Below are 25,094 nucleotides of genomic sequence, written 5' to 3'. Positions count from 1 at the left end.
TTTGGGGTTGAGGTGAGCAGAGAAAGTCTTTATATTGACATGGACAGTAAATATCTTCTTGCTGATCAAAACTCCAAGTAGAAAAAGAGCAGGCAGTTTCTTCTTTGCTGTCTTGCCTGCTGTTCCCTTGTAGGGTAGTCAATAAACTTCTATCTCCTTTAAAAAACAAAACAAAACAAAAAACTCCAAGTAGAAAAATATCTGGCTTATCTGAATCTGCCTTTATTATGATCCTATATAGAAAGTAACTCTGATAATGACACCTCTTTTCAAATGGCAGCTAGAAAATGCCCCAAGGTGAGAAAACCACCATAGTGCCATTCAAATACCAAACCAAAGGTCACCAGACTGACAAGAGGATAGCTCATGGTAATACTATACACCTACTTGCCTGTGATTGGGGCTAAGAATTTACCAGTGAAGTTACTAGTAGTTGATGGTAAGAATGTGTTGATTTCAAAATTTTATGATGATAATTTCATAATAAAATCAAAGTTTTTCCCCCTGATTCAGCTCTATTTAAATCTGTGTTAATTGCTTTGAGTTAACATTAAGTAGACTCATGAATTCAGGTAAGATCTAGCTGGTGGCCCAACTGTATATAAGTTTCCCAAATGTGGGAAATATGCATATAATACATATACACAGATCATATCAATATATAATACATTCTGCCAAATATATCCATTCATTTGTACGTCATCTTTATTGTATTGACTCAGCAATAAGGAAAGGTTGCATTTGATTAGTGATATCTGTGATGAACATCTTGGATGCATGGATTACTTTTCTCTGTTTTATAGGGGGAGGGAAAGGAATAGCAGGCAGATCTAGCCCAAAGTTAAACCTTTTAGCATCTCTCATTCTCATATTCATCTAGATTGTTTAGATAGTACCTCATAAATGTCTGTCTGTTTACATCTTCCATTACCACTGCCACTGTTACATTTTTGATCATCATTAAAAGAAGTATTTATAGGAGCTTTCTAGATTGCTTCCCTGCTGCTGGTGCTTACAATTTTTGATAGGGATCATGGGCTCCACTGAAGGCCATGTGAAAGCTGCGTACCATCTCTCAGAAAACTGAACACTTACCCAAACTCCTGCCAGTTTGTTCAGAAGGGTTGTGAATTCTCTGAGGTCTGCACTTAATTAAAAACCCCTAGTCTAGTTATCTCCCTCCAATCTGTGCATCCCTCCAATCTCTAGGAGAGTAACGTTCCTAACGCACAATTTGGATCGTGTTACTCTCTGCTCAGAACCATCTTATTTCCTGCTGTCTTCAGAACAGAAGTGCAGTCTGATTGGAATCCAGACTCCTTCAAGCTCTCACTTTTGTAGTTCCATCGCCCCCTCCCCACCCCTGCCTCCTCCTCCCCAACACACGACCTTCTAAGCCGAACCAGCACACCTGCTATTTCCCCCAATACTGCCAGTACTTTGCTTCCACAGCTGCTGCTACCTGAACATCCTCTCCCTCACTTTGTAACTATTCAGGCCCTTTCTAACCTTCAAGCCCAGTCTTTCTGATTCTCAGTATTCTGCAGATGTAGCCCTCAGCACTGAGTAACGCCTCGTATAGTGTCTTGCACATCGTGGTGATGTATTTCCCCTTTGCCCTCAGATCCTCCCCTTGCATTACTGAGAGGCTTGCCCCTGAGTGTTGTGCTGGCCCAGTCCCTAAGTCCAGTTGGCCAGCATTTGGGTTCAAGCCTTGGAAAGCCCTGGAGGGAAAATGGAAGGCTGAAGGAAGAGAGAAGCCAGGGTATTTCTTTCCCACACTCTCTGCCTCACAGAGTATCTTAGATGAAGGCTGTGTCTCTCCTCTAGGGCTTCAGCTCCAACTAGAGAGGCCCTGGTGAGCTTCTGCTGGGTGGCCTTGGCCCCAGAGCTCCAGTACTGATGCTCTTTTTTGCCCCGTAGCTCAAGGATTTCTTGCAGGTATTTAGCTCCTGGATGCCTCGTTCTCCCATTGGCCTTTACATCTTTCCCTTCACCCGCGTGATGAATTTCCGACATTGTAGTCCTTCTGTTTAAATGCCTAGACCAATTCATGTTTTCCCTGTTGAACCTTGAATGATACCGCTCATTTGGTGAATATTTGCTGAATTTTATTACCTAATTTTAAACCATCTTCTGGTGGGCATCTTTTTTTTTTTTTTAAGTGAAGCAGACGTATGTCCTGTATCAGTTACCTAGTACACAATAGCATGGAATAGGGTTACTTGGGGGTAGTAACAAATTACCTCAAAACTCAATAGTTAGACACAATTGGCGTTTATAGGTTCACAAGTCTCAGGGTCAGCTGGGTGGTTCTTCAACTTCCAGCTGGGCCCGCTCCTTCATATGTGTTAGCTCTAGGTCAGCTTGGTGGCTCTGCTGGTCTTGCCTCGGCTCTCGTACTTACACAGCCTGACTAGTCTAGGCTGATCCAGGATAGCCTTGGCAGAGACAGCTGACATGAGTCAACTTCATCCCGTGTTTCTCAACCATGACAGGCTAGCTGAGGCATCTTCCTATGGCAATCACAGAGGAGCAAGAGAAAACACAAGAGCATAACAAGAACTTTTTCAGACTTCTGCAAGCAGCATACCTGCTAACATTCCACTGGCCAAAGCAAGTCACATGACCAAAACCAGACTCAAAGGGGACAGACGGTGAACTAGATTCAATGTCTTTAGTACAAAATTACATGACAAAAGGGAGCTGTGAAGAATGTAGATTACAATGCAATATAGTCCATCTCAGACTTCATAAGATTTGATGAGAGAACTGAGACTAAAGAGATAGATAAATAAGACAGACAGATGACATTAATTTTTTTGCCATATTAACTCTTTCACAACAAAAACTTTGCAATAAAATACCCATGGTGTATTCGCTCATTTGTTCTGTGTGGTTCATTTGTACATAGTTACTGACTGAAAAAGAAATTGAGCAAGTAAAGAGCCGTTTATAAATAACGTATTAATAAACCAAGTTAAAGGAACTTTATTTATCCTTTAACCTTCAATTTGCATTAATTGGGAGCAGTCACGGGAAATTGTGCCAACTTCACCTCAGGTCAGATGGCTCAACAAAATGAACTGTTTCATGCCCAGAAATAAATATATTCCAAATATAAATATGAATCAGTTACAAAACAGATTCCTTTGAAAGTACAAAATAACCACACTGTTAATATATTTGTGCCCCAATTAAAAATGTGTAAAGAGCACACATTCTAGGCTAAAGTTGTCCCAGGGAGTGATTCTCATTTTTGCTTTGAATCTCATGTAAACAAACTGGGCAGGCTCCTTTGAGCCATGAGCAAATTTGTGGCCCCCAGTTCTCTAAAGAGAAGAAGAATTAAAAATGGGTATGTTTAAGTTGGAAAGGTCTGGGGCTTGACCTTGCTCCTTTAAATTTCCTTCATCACTAAGAAATCACTTTGAATTTGTCTCGTTGGAGCGCTCTAATCTGGTTTGTTCTTGGTTTGAGGCACACCATGAAAGAGATTCTGTCTGTTGGGATTATGGCAAAATTTGGAAGCACCCTCAGTCACACTGTTTTTCAGTTTCCTTCTCTGCAGTTTTATCTTAAACCTGGGCCTGTTCTTAGTTAATTCAGAAAGAGGCCCATGACGTCTTACTACCGGGGTGGGATTCCTGGCGAGCTGCTTCTTCGCTGTTTGACTTTGGGCAAAAATGTTAAACCCACTGTGCCTCTCCTTGCCTCATCTGAAAAATGGTCATAGGATCATTGTGAGGTTTAACCTCAGTAAAATTAGGTAAAAGATTAGCACAACCCAGCCCCCAAAATGTCCTTAATAAAGGTTACATAGAAAATGCTTATTATTATGAATCATGATGTGAGAATTTTTAGGTTGTTTTCACTGAGTCAGGTTCACATATATTCTTCAAAATCTAAATCAGAATTATACCCTCAAAAAATAAATAGGGTCCAGTATTTTCATACAATGGCACTGTTCGTTTTTAAATATCAACGTCAAGGATAGCAGTGTATGTTCACTTATATTCGCCATGAAGCCACAATGACAGTTACAAACACTAGCTTCTTCCTGGGCTTGTCTGTGTATTCTTTGAGAAAGCTTTTAGAATATGCTCCTTAAAAATGTCTTGGTCTTCAGCCTCGTGCTATCAGATTTTCTGATGTTCTAGCAAACAGTGAAGTCATAGTGATGGTTTGGGATTTCAAGTCTGTTACAAGAGCAGTGGACAGAGCCTGATGAAGGCAGATAAATACAACCCCAGAGTCTTCTGCCGTGTTGTTTTAAAAGGGAGGAAAATGAATAACAAGCCGATCAATTTTTAACAAGTATGTTTTGCCTTTAAACACACCGAGTGTCCCTTCTGCGTGGAGTCATGGAGTAAAAGAGCCACTGTGAAAGCAACACGACAGCATCCTGAGGAGCTCAGAGTCCGTCACAGAGGAAACTCACACATCCGCACATGCAGATGCACACCCACACACACCCAACAATCACTTTAATGATATAACAAGCGCTTTTATGGTGCTGTAAATGTTGGGTGTTGAGTGAAAAGACAGTGATGGAGCATATATTCATCCAATGTGGCGGCTACAGGGAATGTGACAGACCAACACGGTTGGCTCTCCATACACGATGTTGAGTCAAAAATGGAGAATGGTAGATACACATACAGAGATTCGTATCATAGAGGTAAAGTTGAAACACACAAACCCGAGTCATTGTCCTGGACGCACATATTGTATATAAATGTAAAAAAAAAAAAAAAAGTGGACTAGAAAAATACAGATTCATGGTCTGGCCTTAGAGTGGGGTTGTCAAGATTATACCTATACTCCCTATTTTTTAATTTAAAAAGGAAAAGCAGCTACGACAAAATTTATCAATGGTCCATTTGAGGCAGCAGGAACACAGACGTTTGCTCTACTAACCCCTGTTTCTCTGAGTTCTAAGTTCCCCACAACAACCACAAAATTTGTGGGACCACAGTTAACTAAAAAGCAGCTTCTCGCTTGCTCTTCAGACAGACCCTCGGAACCGTCCACTGCTGAACAAGTAGATGCCATGGTCTGTTTGGCCGCCTCTTTCATCTGTGGATACCTGTGGGAAGTGTCCCCAGCATAATCACACTGAACACCATCTAGACAGTTCCAAGCCCGGCTACGTCCCCTGATGAGGACCTGTCGTTGCACCACAGGCCATGGCGGACACTTCTGTTGGCTGAGACCGGTCCTGGGAAACATCCTCTGAGGCCAACCATACCTTCGTTAGCACAAAATCTCTAAACCAGTTCAGCTCTACATTTGCCTTTTAACCATCTTTCCAGGCTGGCAATCCAAAACTCCCGAGTCTTGCCCACAGCCAGATAGATCTTTGGGATCCACAAGCGTTGTCCTATGCCCCTAATGTGTTATTGAACTTCTGTGCTCATGTTTTTTTCTCTGAAACTATCTCCCCTTGGAAGATTTTATCTCAGTCTATTTGCATTTATTCAGAATCAGAGACAGCTCTGAAACCAGGCCCTATTTAAACACAGAAAGAAGAGCAGTTGCAGATGAAACAAATGTTGGGGGAACTTAAAAAAAAAAAAGAAAGAAAGAGAGAAAAGAAAAACAAAAACAAAACACTTCTATTTACCTTCTTGTGTTTCCTTTTTTCCAGATCTGCGGTTTCCCTCCCATCGGCTGGCCTGCGTGGGTGCCAACTTCCGCGCGGGATTTAATGGATCAGAAGGTCAGATGTCAGGCTTGACTTGGCTGTTTGCAGACTCGTGACCTTTATGATTAATTGTCACTTTTTAGCACTAGGGGAATTACCTTCTAATTCATGGCATCGCTGCTGTTATTTAACATAGTTTTAATCTCTGTAGGTATTCAGGAGAAATAGAAAACATTAAATGGGCTGGAAAATCATAATGGAGAAAAGGAAGTCTGCAAAAGTTAACTTAGGGCAAGAAGAGTAATAATCAGACAATGAGATAGAGGAGCCGTATTTCATCTGTTACGTGGGGAAGTTGTGCTCAAGGAAGATCCAGCAGCCCTCTCCAACTGCCTTTTCCTTAAGTGCTAAAAAAAAGGTGTCAGGAGTAAGGAATCGGTGGGTTAGAGCCCGTGGGATAGGGCTCGGCACCTGCGCGGTGCAAACTCCCTTGCTTCCCGGACAAGCCCTCCGTTCTCCCTCTGGTCCCCAGATGTTTGGTAATGTCAAGCAGCCTGTTTGGAAGGCTAGGTTATAATTTGGAACCCGGTTTGTTTACATTATTATAACAACAGTTTCAGTTTGTCTCTGCAGTTAAGATTATGTCAGCACTTTCCTTTCTGTGTTTATTATTTTTAGCAGTTTAAAAGCTACCCGTGAAAAATGGCTTTCTGGCTGTCAGATGACATTCCGGCTGGGCCAGGGTCTGGTGGAGTCTATAGAAACGCTCCCGGGCTGTGAGAGTCGGGTCTTTTGAATGCTGTCTTTGTGCCTCCCCTTGCCCAGGGCCTCTGGCTTATTGTCTAGGCGCCTCAGTCGGGGTGGCGCTATCTGATGGTAACCACTACTAGTATTACAGCGCTCGGTGCCCAGACCCTCCCTGGGGGCCCCCCGTCTGGCTGCCTCTGTCTCCTAGCCCTCCCTCAAGGGAACCGGTCAGAGCTCTCATATCAGAAAGCACTATTTGCAATTTATAGAATGTTCGAGGGAAAAGTATCAGTAAGGATCACCTGGGCCTGCGGTTCTCTAACTTTTTTTTTTTTTTTTTTTTACAAAGAACCCTTTTCCCAAATGAAATCTCCCAGGGAACCCCAATTTGTAAGACAGGGAAAAGTACAGCTGTTCTGTTTGAAGGGGAGGAGGGTTGCCGCAAAGCCCACCCTTCAGGCTCCTCCTCACCCACCCCAACCAAGGTGACTCCTCAGGCCCCCTCACGGCTCCCAGGAGACCTCCCAACTCGTCAGGATACTGGCACACCATTCTTACAAGGCGACCCCTTCCACTTACAGATAAGGAAACTAAGAGGTGATTTTTATACAGGCTTCAAACATGAGACATTAGACACTAAGCCACGAAAGAGTACACTCTGTATTGATCCATCTTCATATAGCTCTAGAAAAGGCAAAACCCATCTGTGATGATAGAAATTGAAATAGTAGTTACCTTGAGGAGAAGAGGGCATTGACTGGGAAGGGACAGAAGGGAATCTTCTGCGGCGATGGAAATGTATATCTTTATAGAAGTGCGGGCTACATAGCATTTGTCAAAACCCCTCTGTGCTTTTTACTGTCTATAAATTAGACCGCCATCAAAAAATAAAAACAAAAAAGGAAAATAAGGCAAACGGATAAATGAATTAGACATTTAATACATAGAAATACTGATGAGCTTCCTTAAATATTGAAAATACTAATGAACTTCCTTAAAGCTATGTGGACTATTCATTGAGTGGGCTCTAAGTTCATTATACAGTTTGCTCCTCTTCCAGAACTTTCTTTGTTCAATAATCACCAACATCAGGGGGAAAAAATTTCTCAGAGAATACCAGACAGTGGAACCACTGGCTACCTTCTGGGGTCTTCTAGCCTGTGATGTGGCTAAAAGGTGATACGTAGGCAGACTGAGAGTGGAAATCTTGAACACGGTACTTGATACATGCATTGCTTTGACATGCACTATACATGTACTAGTGATAATGCTCCAGAAAGCCTTCATCATTTTTTAATCCTTTGCTCCCTCATCACAGTGCTTTTCCATCACCTATGAAATGCAAGATTCCTTTTCCCGTATCTTAGTGGAGTGGGACCACTGGTGACTGAGGTTGGGATTCGGTCCTCAGGAGACACCTGTAGACTAGGGCTACCCCAGGTTCGCTCTTTCTGCTTTGGGCATGTGTCAAGTACTCTTTGCAACAGGCACTTTGACCCTTAAAAAAATACTTTCTTTTCCCTGAAATACTTTGAGCCAACCCTACTTAAATTTTTCTATTTGTGTGTTTTAGAAGTCCTGCAGTAACACGAAAGGTAATTGTTTGGGTTGAAGTGCAGCTAAGGACATAGGCCAGGCCAGATGGGACCCAGCAGCCAACTCTGCATTGAGAGCCTGAGGAGAACACTAAGCAGGCAGAAGGCAGGAAAATGTTTTGTTTTGTTTTGTTTTTTAGTGTTTATTTTTAATGGTTTTAAAAATTTTTTACTTTAATTCCTTTTAGTTAACATATAGTGTATTATTAGTTTCAGAGGTAGAATTTAGTGATTCATCAGTTACATACAACACCCAGTGCTCATTCCATCAAGTGCCCTCTTTAATGCCCATCACTCAAATACCCCATCCCCCACCCCCTCCCCTCCAGCGACCCTCAGTCTGTTTCCTATAGTTAAGAGTCTCTTATGGTTTGCCTCACTTTTTGTTTTCATATTATTTTATTTTTCCTTCCCTTCCCCTATGTTCATCTGTTTTGTTTCTTAAATTCCACATATGGGAGCATCTGGGTGGCTCAGTTGGTTGGTCGACCGCCTTCAGCTCAGGACATGGTCCCAGGATCCTGGAATGGAGCCCCCCCGTGTCAGGCTCCCTGCTTCTCCCTCTCCCTCTGCTCCATCCCACACACCCCTCCCCCTCATAATAAATAAATAAATAAATAAATAAATAAATAAATAAATAAATAAAATCTTTTTTTTTTAAATTCTGCATATGAGTGAAATCATATGGTATTTGTCTTTCTCTGATTTATAGTCAGTCAGAGAAAGTTTTTTTTGGGGGGGGAGTCTGGAGCCTGATGTGAAGTTGGATCTCAAGACGCTGAGATCATGACCTGAGCCAAAATCAAGATTGGACGCTGAACTGGCTGAGCCACACAGGTGCCCCTGAAAATGTTTTTGGAAAGGAAATGATGGCCGTGTTAGGAAATGGTAAGAAAGGGTTACATGGAGCCGGAGCAGGAAGGGTTTGGAGATACTCAAATGTTCCAACCTTTGAGGCTGTGCAGACAAACTCTCTACTACTTGAGTGATTTCCCAACAAAGGGCCAAGGCCTATTTAACTCACAAGACTGATCCACAATAACAAAAATTTAGTTCACTAATGAAGTCGTGGCAAAAATGAACCATCCATAGAAAATAACATTTTAAATAACCAGAACCTATTTTAACCCACACAGTCCGTGCTTTGCACATACAAATTTCCTAATTGAATCAAATTTAATTGAGGACGATTTTTATTTAACTGATTTAGTTTAATGTGCATAAAAGCAGAAATAAAATTACACGATCTGAGAGTTTGGGCAGAATGTGCTTTTTTTTTTTTTGCGATTTTATGCTCATTTGAAAGGAACTGTTTCTTCACATCATTAAGAGTCAACTTGTTTAAATGGAAAATAGAAGACAGAAATTGTATGTCTTCCCATTCCAGTGATGTGGAGAAAGTGATTCTCCTGGAGCCAACATTCTTAAAATTTATGCGTGTATGGAAGCACACATTTATCTATAGGTCAAGTGCTCTTAAGACAATGCAACATGTGTGTAGTCAGATTCTAGTTATTCATGAGAATGAGGGTAAAATGTCAATAATTGAAGTCCAGTCTACTGACATATTTTTCCATTGACTTCTAAAAATTAGCAAACTGAAACTTTCAACTATTCTTATAAGGACTGTTAACAAGTGGGACAATATCCTGGTTTGAGTTTTATCCCCCTTTCCCTCCTCAGCTATTTTTCCTACTGGTGCCATTGGTATAATAACTGAAAAAGAGAATGAAAGAAAAGTAACAAACACTGTAATGTGCATATTAATAATAACATTACTATTATTTTTATTATTGGTTCCCAGACAAGAAAATTGAGGGTAAAATGAATAGAAGCAATGCCTAAAGACATAATTGTCACAGTGGCAAGCCTGGACTTGAACTCACGTCTTTCTACCTGTAAGCCCAGTCTTAAGAAGAGAAGCAATGGTTCAAAATTAATCAAAATATTACATTGGCTGGGGTGCCTGGGTGGCGCAGTCGTTAGGCGGCTGCCTTCAGCTCAGGGCATGATCCCAGCATTCTGGGATTGAGCCCCACATCAGGCTCCTCCGCTGGGAGCCTGCTTCTTCCTCTCCCACTCCCCCTGCTTGTGTTCCCTCTCTCGCTGGCTGTTTCTCTGTCAAATAAATAAATAAAATCTTTAAAAAATATATTACATTGGCTGGATTGGAGAATAGCTACATTAGTGGAGTGAATAAGCTACTATTTGGGGCCTGCCCATAACAGAAAACCATAATAATGACAAACACTCAAAAGTATTTATCTCTTCACAGTAGCAGGGGGTAGTTCTACAATCATCAGGGACTCGAGCACCTTTTATCTTTCTGTATTTCTATTCCTCACACATGAGTTTATCCTTAAGTTTACCTCTTGGTTCAATATGGCTGCTGGAACTCTAGCCCTCACATATAATTCCAGGCAACAGGAAAGATGGGAAGAGGAAAGTGAAAGGCACCCATCAACAGCTATTTTTCCTCTTTAGGAGGCCTTACCAGAATTCCCACCCCACAACTTTTACCTACATTTTACCAATTCCTACTTGTAGAAGAAGCTAGAAAATGTAGTTGGATACTTTGCTATCTGGAAGTAAAGTGAAATTTGGTTATAAAAGAATAACATGGAGGCACCTAGCAGACCTAGTTACAGAAGCTTTTCAGTTCTGGAGAGGAATGATCACAGTGGTTCTTTAGAGGAAATGATCTTGTAGCCAACTGCATGATGGATAAAAGGGGGAGCAATAAAAAGTAGCTTTGAGGGGCACCTGGGTAGCTCAGTTGGTTAAGCATCTGACTTGATTTGGGCTCAGGTCATGATCTCAGGGTTATGAGATGAGCACCATGTCAACCCAAAGTGGAGCCTGCTTAAGATTCGCTCTTTCCCACTCTCTCCACCCTTCTCCTTCCCCTCTCTAAAAAAAGAATGGCTTTGAGGACTTCGATTTGTGCTGATAAGCTTCTTATTAGTGAGGTTGCATTAGGGACAGGAGAGAAGAGATGGATGTGATAGAACTTACAAAGAATGAATTGACCAGAGAGAATATATTCATTAACTAGATAGTTCAAAACTGTGTTTCCACAAACATACACACACATGCGTATGTGTATATAAATACATTATTTATGTGTATGTATATTCATATGCATATATAGGAATGGCAACTCAGGAAAGACATTTAACTAAACTTCTAGGAAACAGGATCTGGATAAACAAAAAATTTACATGGTATTTGACTATATGGAATATTGGCTGGGAATTTATGATGCATTCTCTTGGCAATGGATAAATATTACATACATGCATACATAAGTACATGTATGCACACATACAACACAAACACAGAACTTTTTTAGGGCTCCAGAACACCAATAGCAATGATCTTCAAACTATGGCATTCCTAAAAAAAAGAAAAAGGAAAAAAAAGGGGGGGGTCTAAGTAATAGAGTTTAAAAGGAATGAGGAAAAGGAGCTGTAAAGATAACTAAGATGTTATCATAAGAAGCCAAGCTAGAGAAAGTAGGAAAGTCAGGATGGGGAAGGAAACCAGTTTTTCTTTCAACTCTTCTTTCTTCCTTCTCTCCTCCCTCCCCCCACCCTCCACACCCACTTCTTTCTTTCCTTAATTTTAGGAGGAATAGAATCTAACTTGGTAGCTATGTTTTCATAGACTTTTCATTATGAGCTCCCAAATGAGAAAGAATTTAATCTCCAGGTCGTCATCACATCCCTTTTGTTAAACCACAGCACAGCAGGTAATGTCTTGCCTTTTTGTAGATGACAGAATCAAAGCACATCTGTGGTGCTGGTAGGTTGGAACCAGAGCCTCCTGGCATAGCCCTTTGGGAACTCCACTGTATGCATGGTACCTGATACACCCACAAATGCACACATCCCTCATGTATGTAATCCACAGGGCTGAGCAAAAATGACCAAGTTTCTCGGTACCACTCCCTTGATCCTCTGTGTTTGACATCTTTGGCTGCAAAACAAGAATAATTTTTCATTTTAGCTTTTGGAATCATCTACCATTGAATAAGCACAACTTGATTTTCTGATTTTAACCCCCTTTGATCGAATTTCATAAAACTCACGCGCACCCTGTTTTACCCACCAAATGTTGGAGAGGGGCACGTTTGGTTGGGCACGGGCTGCCGGCTACTCCAAGTGAGAAGCCTGCTGCGGCAAGAGTTGTAATTTCTGCCATCACATCCTGGAAAATATCTCTTGTTAGAAAGTAAATGCCAGGGTGCCTGGCTGGCTCAGTCAGTGGAGCATGCCACTCTTGATTTCAGGGTCGTGAGTTCAAACCCCACATTGGGTGTAGAGGTTACTTAAATAAATACATAAATCTTTTAAAATGTTTTTCAAATAAAAAATAAAAATCAAAAGTAAATGCCTATACCTTTACATAGTAAAAGTATAAAAATAAACATGGGAAAAATTCACACCAACTGTAAAATCGTGGCTATGTTGGCAAGACAGGGTGGGAGAGGAAAACGAGGGAGATGGGTCGTTAGTGTTTTGCTATGTTTCATTTCTTATAAAGAGGGAGATAAAGCAAGTAGAGCAAATCCGAGTGGTGAGTACATGGGCGTCTGTAATATTGTTTTATATACCTTTTGCTGTGTGCAGTATTTCAGAATTTAAAAAAAATTTAAGCAAATGCCCTTCACATAGACAAAGTGATTGGAGCCCTCCACATTCTTTACTCCATCCTAAGAATCCACTTACAATCACATACCATCCTTCTTTGTCTTTGCATATGCTATTTCTCCCTGCCCCCCTCTACTCTTTTCCCGAATAACTTCTCTTCACCTTACCAGACTCAACAGTGGTATCCCAGTCTCTAGGAAGCCTTGCTTGTCTCCTTGCCCCCAATTCATATCTGGGTTTGAAGGCTCTGCTCATGTCTCAAAGAACATTGTGCATATTTGTATCATGGTGTGTGTTACACTGTTATGTAAACCACTGGTTTGTTTCTCTGACTTCCAGGACTGTTCCCTCTGGCTGAGCTGTAATTCTCCAGGGAGCACCATTTACACAGTGTCCAACCAGCACAATTGTACGGGTCAGCTCCGCCTTCTTCCTACCAGAGAGAGACCATCAGTATACCTCTATGCAGAATGTCTTGCCTAGTCCAAATGAGAATAGGCACATACTCACATAGCAAGCACTTATTTAATGAATGAAAAAATAAGCAGTCAACCAAACCCTAGTTGCCTTGATGAAGAATTCTCTAGACAAGTGGTTCTCAAAGTGTGGCCCCTGCACACAGCAACTACATCAAATGGGAACTTGTTAAAATGCAGATTCTCAGGCCCCACCCCAGACCTACTCAATCAGAAACTGTGGAGGTGGAACCCAGGAACCTTTAACAAGACCTCCAGAGGATTCTGATGCACATTTAATTTTGAGATATATTAATTTAGATGGATCAAAACAAAAAGCAGAGATTTCACGTCATGTCAGTTGAGTCCGGAAAAGTGAAGAGAAGTTGTCTAAAGAACAGTAAGAGTAGGGGGGCAGGCAGAAGAAAGCATATGAAAAGACAAAGGGGCATGATATATAATTTGTAAGTTGATTGTTATGGATGAAGTGAAGAATTCAGGCTGACAGGGCAAAAAAGCTGGTGATCAGGTGTTAGGTCATAGAAGTCTGTCTAAGGTATTTAGATTTTAATCTGACAGCAGTAGGGAACCATTTAAAAAAATTAAACAAGGTAGTGATTTGATCTAGTTTAATATTTCAGAAAGAGTCCTATGGTAATGGTGTGACAGATGGGATGAAAGTGAACTTTGCCACTATGGGCCACATAAACAGCTATTAATTAGCCCAGGTAGAAAATGATGAGAGCTGAACTAAGGCAGTTCTGCTAGGAATGAAGAGGTTGGGATGAGTTCGAGAAATATTACGCAAGCAGAATTGACAAAACATGGGAATGGAAGAGTTCAGGAATCAAGGGAGAAGTCATCGAGGATGGTTCCTGGGTTTGTGTCTTATGCAATGGAAGTCCATTGGAACCATTCCCTGAACTCAGACAAGGTGAGGAAGTTTTGGGGGCTAGAGTAGGGGCTGGAGAAGGTGACTTTGATTGGGACATGTGAAATCAGAGGTATTTATGAAACATTCATATGGAGGTATCAAGTGCTCACAGATACATCCTGGGCTGAAAACTTCAGTTTGGTATCTAGGTATTAATCATTTATATATCATTATAAATAATGCTGCAGTAAATATACATAAATTTTATCTTAATATCTGATGATTTCCATAAGACATATTTCTAGAATAAAGTTTGTTGATAAATATAACCAGATTATTTTTAAAACGGTTATATCATTTCATGCTTCCATTAGTATTGTAGAAGAGAATCTCATCACATCTTCACCAACATGATTTAGTCTTCAGAAACTGGATATCCCAATAGTGAGGTTGCTTTAAGGTTACTTGATTACTTGTAAGGTTGGAAATATTTCACTTTTTGTTGACTTTTATCCAAAGATTATCTGTTCATGTTGTCTATTTTCTACAGGACATTGATTTTTCAAGCTGATTTTTAAAAACTCTTTTTCTCTATTAAGGATTTTATCTCTTTGCCAGTCTCATGCATTGCAAATAGGTTTTTCCAATTTCTCATTCGTCTCTGCTCTAATAGTAGATGACTCTTCCCTCTGCCTGGAACATTCTCAAGTATTCCTCAGGGTAGCCAGTAGGAATACCTACTGTGACTGTTTATATGAATGGTATCATTCTTGAGGTCTACTCTGACCACCACATTTAAAACTTCAAGCAGCCAACAAACACAGCCCTTGGCACATCTGATTCCTCCCTCCCCACTCTTGGTTCTACTTTTTTTTCTCATGGCCCTCTCCACCTTTTCACATACAATATAATTTATTTTGTTACCTGTCAGTCTTTACCCACTACAATAGCCACCTTAACAGCAAAGACATCCAGACCTTTGTCTATTTTGTTTATGTACATGCATAGTCTTCCAAACACTTAGAAAAATGCCTGACACATAATAGATGCTTAATAAATATCTGCTAAATGAGTATCAATTCCTTTTATATTTGTATCTATTGTCATAGTTTCAAAATTTAATTCATAAAAATTTATTGGTCTTTGAAATCTCTTCCATTTTCACACTTAAATATTTTTCCCATGTAAAGATCGGTTACATATTTAGCTGTATTTTCTTGAATTTTTTTAATTTTCTTCAAAGAATTACTCTTTAAAACATCTAGGATTCACTAGAGTGTGTAGTGTGAGATGAAGGCTCTAACTAGGTATTTTCCCCCAGAACTGTCAATTTCACCTCATTTTTTAAATTGCTTCATCTCTCTGGCATTAGTTTGCAGTCTACTTTTTAAAAATCTTACACTAAAATCATACAGGAGGGTCTGATTAGAACCTAGAAGAGTTCACTGGAACCTAGAATGTTCCATTATCTACTAGTAAACGTTTTAAACCCTTGCCATTAGAACTTGCCAACAGTTTTATAGCAAGTATTTGGTTAAACTAGAAGTAAAACTCAAATTTCTTCATTCCTAAATAGATTTGTTAGAAGTAGGAGAATGGGGGAGGGCTTTCTTTAGCCTTCACTTGGATGAAGAGAATAGTTTATTAGAAAATGTTCCTCTCTTTCACAAAATGGACAAATTACTTAGCTCAAACACAAGTTTTTGCAACAGTTGTTTTCTGTGTTGCGTTGACTTATTTCATGAATATCCTCAAAGGCAACCATTTAAGAAGACCACATTGATCAGACAGCTTTTTCTTGAAATGTGACTTCATACCAACGCACAATAATTTCTGGTTTTGGATTGTGCTTTCTATTAATAATAGATGGAACAGCTAGTTACTAGCACCCTTTGGGCAAAGTGTTGTCAAATATTTATTAAGCTTTTCTCTATGCAAAACACCAGGCTACACCAGTGGGAGGCACAAAAAACAGCCAATTATATTCCCCAAAGAAACATAAAATTAACTGGGGAGTCGAGATACATATGCAGGCAGAGGTGAACAATAATCTTAGTTATTCATATTATTTATGCTTTTGACAAAATGAATGGGGCAGACTCCATAGTCAAGATATTATGAGAAAGAGATAATGGTGGTCGCAGTGACCTATGAAGCCTTTACTGCAGGAATTTGAATTTTAATCAGGCCTAAATGAATAAGCAGGATTTGACATTTATAGAAAAAGAGAAAGGAAGAGGGAGGTCACTAGTCCTGAAACCTGTTCACATCATTCAGCAGTTGTGTGTGTGTGTTCTGTGTTTTCATTGTTGCTGTTGTTGTAGGCAACGGGTGGTTTCATTACTGGACCATTGCTGTCTTATAGTTTGATACACATCTAAACAGGATTATTTCTATTTTAAACGTTTGATGCACTAACGTAGCTTGAAGGTGAAATGAATCCATGAGGAAGATCTAGCAGAAATGCTTAGACTTAGACTGATCATCACATAGCAGCAGTAAGTGCGCTCTCTGCTCTTTTAAAAGCATTTGCTGTTATGAATCGAGGATTGCCCAGTCACTTCTTTCAGTGTTGTGTTCTTCCTGTGAGAGGAGACATCTGATATGGGCAGGTATCGTGACAACCATTAGTTATCAATGTATCCGTGGGAGGGGCTCCTCTCACATCATCTGGAGACCCCGATTTAGTAATTAGTATAACCTTTTCCTCCCGGCAAACCTTTTACGGGAGTAATTAATAAATAAAAGAATTCATCTGCTGAACTATATATTTGGCTTCTTTCTCTTTTACTGCTTCTTCTTACTGCCTTGAAGAGGATGAAAGACAGACAGACAGACGTAGGATGCGGGAGCTTAACCCACAGTCTGAAAGACAGGCTGTGACTAGCTAGGAGCCTCCTGCAATCATCTTTTTTATTCACCTTCTCTAGATGTTCCTGCTTAATCTAAAATATTCTCATGCATATTTTATATTTCCCATTTAATCAAAAATAATATACTACATACATTTTTTTCAGCAAGATATACACAGCATTGGAACATGCTTATTCTAAGAGCATTTACCTCCCTGATTTTCTGGTAATCAGGATTAAGGGACAGACAATCCAACATATCCCAGTCAGCAATCAACAGGATATGTAGACCTTGAGCTTTCTAGTCCAAGTGTGGCCTTAGTTCATTTGTATCTTGGATCTGTGAGCTACTAATTATGGCTATATTACTAAATTATATGGTTCATACTTTTATTTAATATGTTATTAATGGAGAGCAGGGTTTTTTTTTTTTTCCATGAAAATTTAAAGAGAGTAGAAGTTGGGGGAGCCTAGGGGACTCAGTTGGTTAAGCATCCAACTCTCGATTTCGGCTCAGGTCATGATCTCAGGGTCATGAGATGAAGGCCTGCATCGGGCTCCCCACTGGATGTGGAGTCTGCTTAAGATTATCTCTCTCCCTTTTCCTCTGCCCCCCCAATACTCCCCACCTGCTTGCACACACACACTCCTGTGTGTAACATGTGTGTAATTTTCTGTATGTGTATTTCACAATAAAATAGAGGTTATAACAGAAGTAACTGTAAGAAGATGGGCAAATGATGCCCAGTAACAACTAGCCACAGAATTCCTTTAAGGAAGGGAACTGTGTTTATTTGGGAAAATACCTTGGCCAGTGTTTGGAGGTAGAGCAATAAATCTCCAAGGGATCTGGGTGGAAGTAGAACTGTTTTTGCTGGAGACAAGGGGAGGTTTGGGCCATTACTCCAGAAAGGGGGGGAATGTAGGGAGGGGGCTGGGGAGAGGGAGATGACAGAAGGCTTTAAGTTTAGTGAAGTGACTCCTCTCTGTGACTCCTTCGATCCTCAGCGAAGAAGCTGAAATGTTTGGTGCTAGTAGGTGTGTTGTAGAAAGAACTTACTTTTGACTCATATCAACACGGGGTGAAACTGAGGCAGATCCGGTGCCCAGAGGAATGGTGTCTGAGGGGGCTGGGGGATTGTAGAAATCCTTCAGAATGAGTCTTTCAGGCCAAGGTGGAAGGCTGACATCGAGGTTGGGCTCTTACCAGAAGTTGCCTATTATGACAGTTTAGAGTAGTGCATCTCAAGGATTAATGATCATACGCTCACCTAGAAATCTTGTTAAAATGCTGATTCTGAATCAAGAGGTCTAGGGCAGGGTCTGAGATCCCCTATTCCTAACACAGCTCCTCGGTGATGCCCGTGGTGCTGGTCAACAGACCACACTTCAAGCCGCAAAGTGGCTCCAGAACAAATCTTCCAGGTTCAAATCCAAGTTTGCCACGTATTTCTCTGTGACTCTGAGGAAACCATTTAACTTGCCTTTGCCTGTTTTCGCAGCCATAGAATGGAGATAATACCTCATAGGATTGCTATGAAGATTAAATGAATTAATATATGTAAAATGCTTAGAACAGTGAGTGTTTGACAGATAAACGAGCTATATAATTGTTAGTTTCAGCTATTATAGGCATATTATGTTGTAAATACTTAGTCAGGTGCCTATCTTCCCCCACTCAGTTGAGCCTGGCTGGGGTAGAGACTGGAATTATTTGTCTTCTCACTCCTTACCGCCCTCCCATCACCTGCCAGCACCTGGCACAGTATTTGGCATATGGTATGTGCGTAGCACTCAGTTCATATGGCAAAACATCATCTGCCTCAAGTCAAGAGAGGCAGAAAAATCATACATAAAAAAGATCGTATGTAAGTTTCATTTTCACTTCCACTTAGTTTACGTCATCATTCTTTTAGAATTTACCTACACAAAGGAATTTAATGTCAGCATCGAAGACAGGGTGGTATACACATTTCCTTGGAATTGATAAACAATTGATGTGATGGAAGCATCCGCGAGTTTTCGTGTTTACTATGAATATAAATTGTTTTTTTTCATTCTTATCAGATATGGAATGAACGAGATATGTTCTACTTTAAGCAAACCTTACACTGTAGCATTTGTGTTTACAGAATAGATAAATTGAGTAGCAAATATTTATTTAGCAAAATTCTTCTTTGCATAACGCTTCAAGATAGCTGCTTTATGTAACTAGTTACTGAATAAACTTAGATGTGTTTTGCATCCAGCATAATCAGAGATCCAGCTGGGGCGTAAAGGGGCTCATTTGTAGAGATATTCTAGGAACAAAGTAGCTGAATGCACATTTGAAAGAAATAATAGATAGTAACTTTGATCCACTGCAAGATTCTAAAATGATTTGGTGGTAGACTCTCAGACTTCATTTCTAAATCCTCCTATCTCGATAAATTTCTATAACTGGTAGCATGACTTCTGGCGTATTCTAGCGAAGGTCCTGAGGAGACTCTGCCCCTGCTTACGTCAGCTATTGGTTTCTGGCAGACAGAATTACAGAATCCTGTGTATGGACGATTTCCTATAGTTGACCTCCTTCCCACGCAAAGTGTGCCTTAGGGGCAGTGGTGCTGGTGCTACCTGGGAGCTTGTTAGAAATGCAGAGTCTCAGGAGCCCTGGGTGGTTCAGGGGGTTCAGCACTGGACTCTTGGTTTCCACTCAGGTCAGGATCTCCCGGGTCATTGTCAGGCTCCGAGCTCAGCAGGGAGTCTACTTGAGATTCTTTCGCTCTGCTTCTGTCCCTCTGCCCCACCCCCCACTCACCCTCCTGTGTGCGCTCTCTCAAATAAATCAATCTTAAAGAAAGAAAGAAAGAAAGAAAGAAAGAAAGAAAGAAAGAAAGAAAGAAAGAGAAAGAAAGAGAAAGAAAAAGAAAGAAAGAAAGAATGAATCTTAGAGCTTTCTGTAGATCTGGCAAATCAGAATCTGCACTTTTTAACAAGATCCCCAGAGGGGCGCCTGGGTGGCACAGCGGTTAAGCGTCTGCCTTCGGCTCCAGGCGTGATCCCGGCATTATGGGATCGAGCCCCACATCAGGCTCTTCTGCTATGAGCCTGCTTCTTCCTCTCCCACTCCTCCTGCTTGTGTTCCCACTCTCGCTGGCTGTCTCTATATCTGTTGAATAAATAAATAAAATCTTTAAAAAAAAAAAAAAGATCCCCAGAGGATTCTGATGCACAGTAAACTGGGAGAAGGCTAAGTCCATACATACTCCGTCCCCTTGCGTGCCACATGGCTAGCTGCCCTGTGTGATTGCTGTTGTTGCCATCCTAAGAACATCTGAAAACAACACAGAGCCTTTAAGGGCTCCCGTCTTGGCTGGGGAAGCAGTTGCCATTTTAAAGGGTAGAAATGCAGGATCCAAAAAAATATGCTTAGGAACTGTGGTTGCCTGAGGCCTGAGTTTGTTGAAACAAGTCAACTCGTGGAGGAAAACAAGTTGGTAACTTTATCTGGGGGCCTCTTAACACTCATCAAAACGAATGGCATGATTTTGTGAAAACCTTGGACACCGATAGGAATAGTGTTTAAAGTTCTGGGGGAATAGGAAGTGGAGCGAATGGGAGGTGAGCGGGCACGAATGCGGTGCTCATGAGAAAAACGCACTGATGGCTAAATTCACCCATGATTTCCATATCTCTGCCAACCTGAAAAAGACCCATTCATCAGCACGCAGATAACACCCGCATTGCGAAACGTGCCGGGATGGCAAGAAGATGAGGTGGAGCGAACAGCTTAAATCTTTTCTGTAATACATTAGATGCAGGACTATGTAAGAACATGAGATCACACCCACATATTGTTCAGCACGGAAGAGCAAACTCCTATCACAAGAAAACATGTCTTTTGGGAGAGGGTTCTAAATGAGTCAAAACCTTGATCATAACAGTAGCAGAGAAAAAGAAGAAAATGTTTCAGTCATATTTCTTTGCACCAGGACAGCTATACCCTGAAGTAATGAGCTTTCAGCTCCAAGAGCTGAGGAGAGTTTCTGATGCCCCCAAGATCTAAAGACCCAAAGTGGAAAAATGCCTTCCTGAAACTCCAGGCAAAGAAAGGAGCTTTAAGAGTTGCTAAAAAACGGTATACACTCTCGTTACCTCTAGGAGGGGTCAGAAGACAGAGGTGGAAGCTGGACCTGGCCCAAGGCAAATAATACAATAAACTCTTTGTTATTTGATGCATGTAGATTAGATTAACAAAAAAATGACAATTAACACACTTACCTACTTTTCCCAGGAGCTTAAAAATCCTGTCTGAACCTATGGAAACTATGGTTTTAATTTGAAGAGATAAAAAGTATTCAAGCTTCTAATACTGGTTTATTTTTCTGGCTAAGTGATTAAGGAGACAGTGTGAAATTTATACTTACATTATTGTTTCTCTGGAAATAGTATTTCACCAAAGTTTATTTTTTTCCTCCAAGTTCCTCTCTAGTGTCTTGCTTGATAATATGCTTTATGAATGTATGAAATACATTACGAAATATATATGAAATATGAGTATGTTAGTCATACATTATGCATAATTGCAATTCCTCATGGACTTCTGAGTTCTGTTTTATTTTTCCTGTTCTTATACTATAACCCAGTATCGTCCTCTGAAAATGTAGGGTGAGCCACAAATGCAAGTCACAAATGTAATTTTAAATTTTCTGGCAACAACATTAAAAAATTAAACAACCAGTGAGATTTACTTTAATATTACATTATACATAAAGCAATATCCAAAATATTCCAACGACTAGCCCCAAATGCTGTCATACCTCAGCTGAGAAACGTTGAAAGAGTAATGGGCCTTCTCCAGGTCCGCATCTTGTGTGGTCAGTTACAGCGTGGGTTTGGGACCAAAGCCCCTTTGGTTATAGAGAGAAAATGCATCTTCCTGGGGCATCAGTTTCCCTTTGATTAGACAGGTGTGGCAGACATAGTAGATTTTAAGGATTTGAAAATTCTGATCATCTTTGGCTTAACTCACATTTTGGCAAAGCTTTGCAAAAAGACCTTAGAAAACGACTTTATTTCCCCTTTTCTGGCCTTCATATGCTTACACTCTTCAAAGAGTTTTGACTTTATTCTGAAAAAAATAAAGTTTTCATAGCTTTGTTTTTATGATGTAACTTTCACACGGTGTTATCCTCAAGGTGATGAGTTTGATTCAAAGTTTATAACTGAGGAAAGGTCCCTGTTGCACAAATTCCACAATAGTGAGTTCGGCCGAACTTCTTATTCATCCAGCCCCAAAGGAAGTTGTGCTACAGGTGTGACCTCTTGGGAAGGGCACATCTTTGTTATTACTTGTGGGAACAAATTGAGTTTACCATAATTTTGGTCCTACGATCCAGCCAGTTCAGCTGAGATGTTTCTTGGGCTATGTTCAGTGATAATCGCTTTCCCTGAACCACAGAGGGGTTATACAATCCATAATTTTGCATGAATGGTGGAGTGTTTCCTCCCTTCCACTCATCTAGATTTCTGGTGATTGATCAATCTATCGGTCGCTCGATCGACCACTCTTTGGTGAGGTATAACACCCATATGCTAAAGTAGGTAAGACTCAATGAATTTTTTAAACAGGTGTGCACTCATGTAATCACTAATCAGGATACAGATTGCAACATCCCAGAATGTCCTCTCACGCCCCCGCCCATCCGGCCCCTATCAGAACCTAACATTCACCCCAAGGGTTATTATGACTATTCTGACTTCCTTCACCACTGATTGATTTTTTTGCCCTTTTTTGAACTTCTTCAACGTGAAAGTGCATGATACATACTCTTTCGTATTTGATGCTTCTTGTGCAATATATCATCTGTGAGAGTCGCACGCATCTCTGTGCGTGTCCATGTTCCTTGTTGCTACTGCGGAGTAGCCATGATTATGCAAATAGACCAGTTTGCTTATTCATTCTCCTGCTGATAGACATTTGGGTCATTCCCCGTTGGCGGCCGTCCTTCGGTGAGCATATGCATTTCCCCTGGCTGTCTATCCAGGAGCTGGGTCAGAGGGCAGGTGCATGTTTAACTGTATGAGAGAGTGCCACGCAGCTTTCCAAAGTGACTGTGTGAAATCACGGTGTCACCAGCAATGCGAGAGTGTTCTAGCTCCTCCTCACCCCCTCCCACGCTTCTGATGTCGGGCTTTTTCAGTGTGGTCATTCTGACGGGGCTGTCAGTGTCTCACCATATGGCTGTAATGCACAGCTTCACCTAACATCAGTGAGTCACAAAAATTGTTGAAGTTCATCAAGATGCATTTAAGTTCCTGTCTCAGGCTACAGTATGTGTGATAGTTATTAACCATTTCCAGAAATCCTATTTCCCCTTCACAAGGGACATGATGCCTGATTGTGCAATCATTCCAGCTTTGTTAGATGTGAAAATTTCTCAGCCACACCCCTAGGGTATGCCCTGATCAACAGTGCACAGGGGACACCCAGCATTGCTCCCAAAGACACCTGGCAATGAGTTTGTCCCTACAGACATAGGGCAGCCTGCCGGCTCAATGAGTCCCCGGGGAGCCGTTATTGAGCACCTACTTTGTTCCAGGCACTGTGCTGAGCATTGAGGAAGCAACTGGGACCTAAGTACAGTCCCTTCCTGGAACACTCTAGTGAGGGAGACAGAAAGTGAGCATACAAGTGTAATGCAGTATGTTACGTGGTTTGAGAAATGTGTATGCTCAGGGGGCTCTGAGGCCTGGAGCAAAGGGGCTTGGAGAGAGCAAGGGAAGTCTTCCCAGGAAGGGTGATAACCCAAGTGAGTGTTACAGGAAGCAGAGGGAGGGCATCCCAGGCAAGGGAGCTGCGAAGCCAAGGCATGGAGGTAACCTTCAGTATGGGTTTTTCCAGGATTTCCAGGGCAAGGGGAGCATTAAGCCTGGTGAGGGAGGGCACTGGCAAGAGATACAGCCAGGATGTCTGCAGGGCCACATCCTGCAGGTATACTTCGGTGGAAATCTTTTCCGCAGAAATTCAGCCTAGATAATCTCGGTGTTCCGGCAAACAAAAGGAAGCAAGACTTCCTTTGGCTGTCGTCTCTGAGTTTTGACTTTTACTCACTTTTTGATGTTAAATTGGGAGATGTCAAACTTCTAACTTCTTATCTGGACACGAACATATTTTCTGTTAAACAGTACACAGCGAGTGTGTACTTCCTCATACATGGTAGTCTATAAATTATATTTTCTTAACTAGGTCTTTTATTATATGCCATCCAGACCCAAACCCCTGGCTCATAGAATAACCCTGGGAATGGCATAGCCCGCTGAGAGTTGTCTTGTGGAATGCAGTTTTATTCTTGGCTTAGCATCTGTCCTTTTGCTTGGAGGGTGAGGCAGATATTTACATTCCCAATAAAAGATCTACTCATCTAAATCACGTCAGCCCTGATCGCGTCTGAAACTTTCTCCCTAAAGCAAAGCTAAGGCAGCCGTGGGGTATCAGAATTACCACTGCTTTTAGCAAACACTCATGTAGCTTGTATCTCCTTCCATTTTCCGGGCAGTTTCTAACTACATTCCGCATAGCTATGCACCTAGAGTTGAACAATATTAGTCCCATTTTACAAATGGGGAGCTGGGACAGCTAGAGGCTAAGTAACTTGCTCAAATCACGAATGGGATTTGAACTCACACATCCTTTCTTGTAAACAGTATACTGTGCTGCTGCTTCTTCATACTTGTGAAACATCCCGGAGAAACTCCGAGAAACAGAGTTCATTCAGCAAACATTTATTGAGCAACTGCCTGGTGGGTGAGTCAGCAACGCCTTTGCCCCAGGAACTCTTAACCTATTTGAGGAGACGGGAAAAAAAAACTGTTTGCAACGCAATATTAACCCAAGGAGGAAAGTAACTGACTGTCTGAGGAACTCAGGGAAGGGCTTAAAGCTGAAAGACAGGCTCAGCCTTTTGGGAAAAGGAGTGAACAGAAGAGGCAGCTGTCAGAGTTAGGACCAGGCAAACCGTGTCCGGGAGGAGTCACGTGTGCTTGTGAGGTGTTAGGTTGTGCTGTGTCGAATGTGAATATGGGAGATAGGACAGGTGGCAGTGTGGCAGTCGGGACTGCACTGGGGGTGTTGTATGCAGGCTGAAGGGTAGGGCTTTATCTTGGACCCACAAAGAAGACATTGAGGGCTGTCAAGTCGAGGAGAGAAGTGATACACCATCCTCCCTGCTAGAATCCAAGAGAGGGTGAAAGTTAGCCATGCAGGGTACTTGTAATCTAAGAGTATCAG

General features: G+C 41.3%; 1 protein-coding gene across 8 annotated transcripts in view; it reads left to right on the top strand.

Moving 5' to 3' along the window:
• The window catches only part of THRB (thyroid hormone receptor beta), a 372,559-nt gene that overhangs the window by 155,274 nt on the left and 192,191 nt on the right, over window positions 1–25,094 (top strand). For 6 of the 8 annotated variants that reach the window (XM_002928031.4, XM_034662073.1, XM_034662071.1 and 3 more), the window contains one exon: window positions 5,651–5,722. The gene's annotated coding sequence lies outside the window, so the exon portion shown is untranslated. Of the gene's footprint in view, window positions 1–5,650; window positions 5,723–24,511; window positions 24,612–25,094 lie in introns of all 8 variants that reach the window. The other 2 variants (XM_034662074.1, XM_034662072.1) reach the window with 1 other exon arrangement.

Source organism: Ailuropoda melanoleuca, chromosome 6, assembly GCF_002007445.2.
Source record: "Ailuropoda melanoleuca isolate Jingjing chromosome 6, ASM200744v2, whole genome shotgun sequence".
In the NCBI taxonomy this organism is placed as follows: Eukaryota; Metazoa; Chordata; class Mammalia; order Carnivora; family Ursidae; genus Ailuropoda; species Ailuropoda melanoleuca.
Note: the sequence above shows the minus strand (reverse complement) of the source record. Positions and strands in the feature narration are given on the sequence as shown.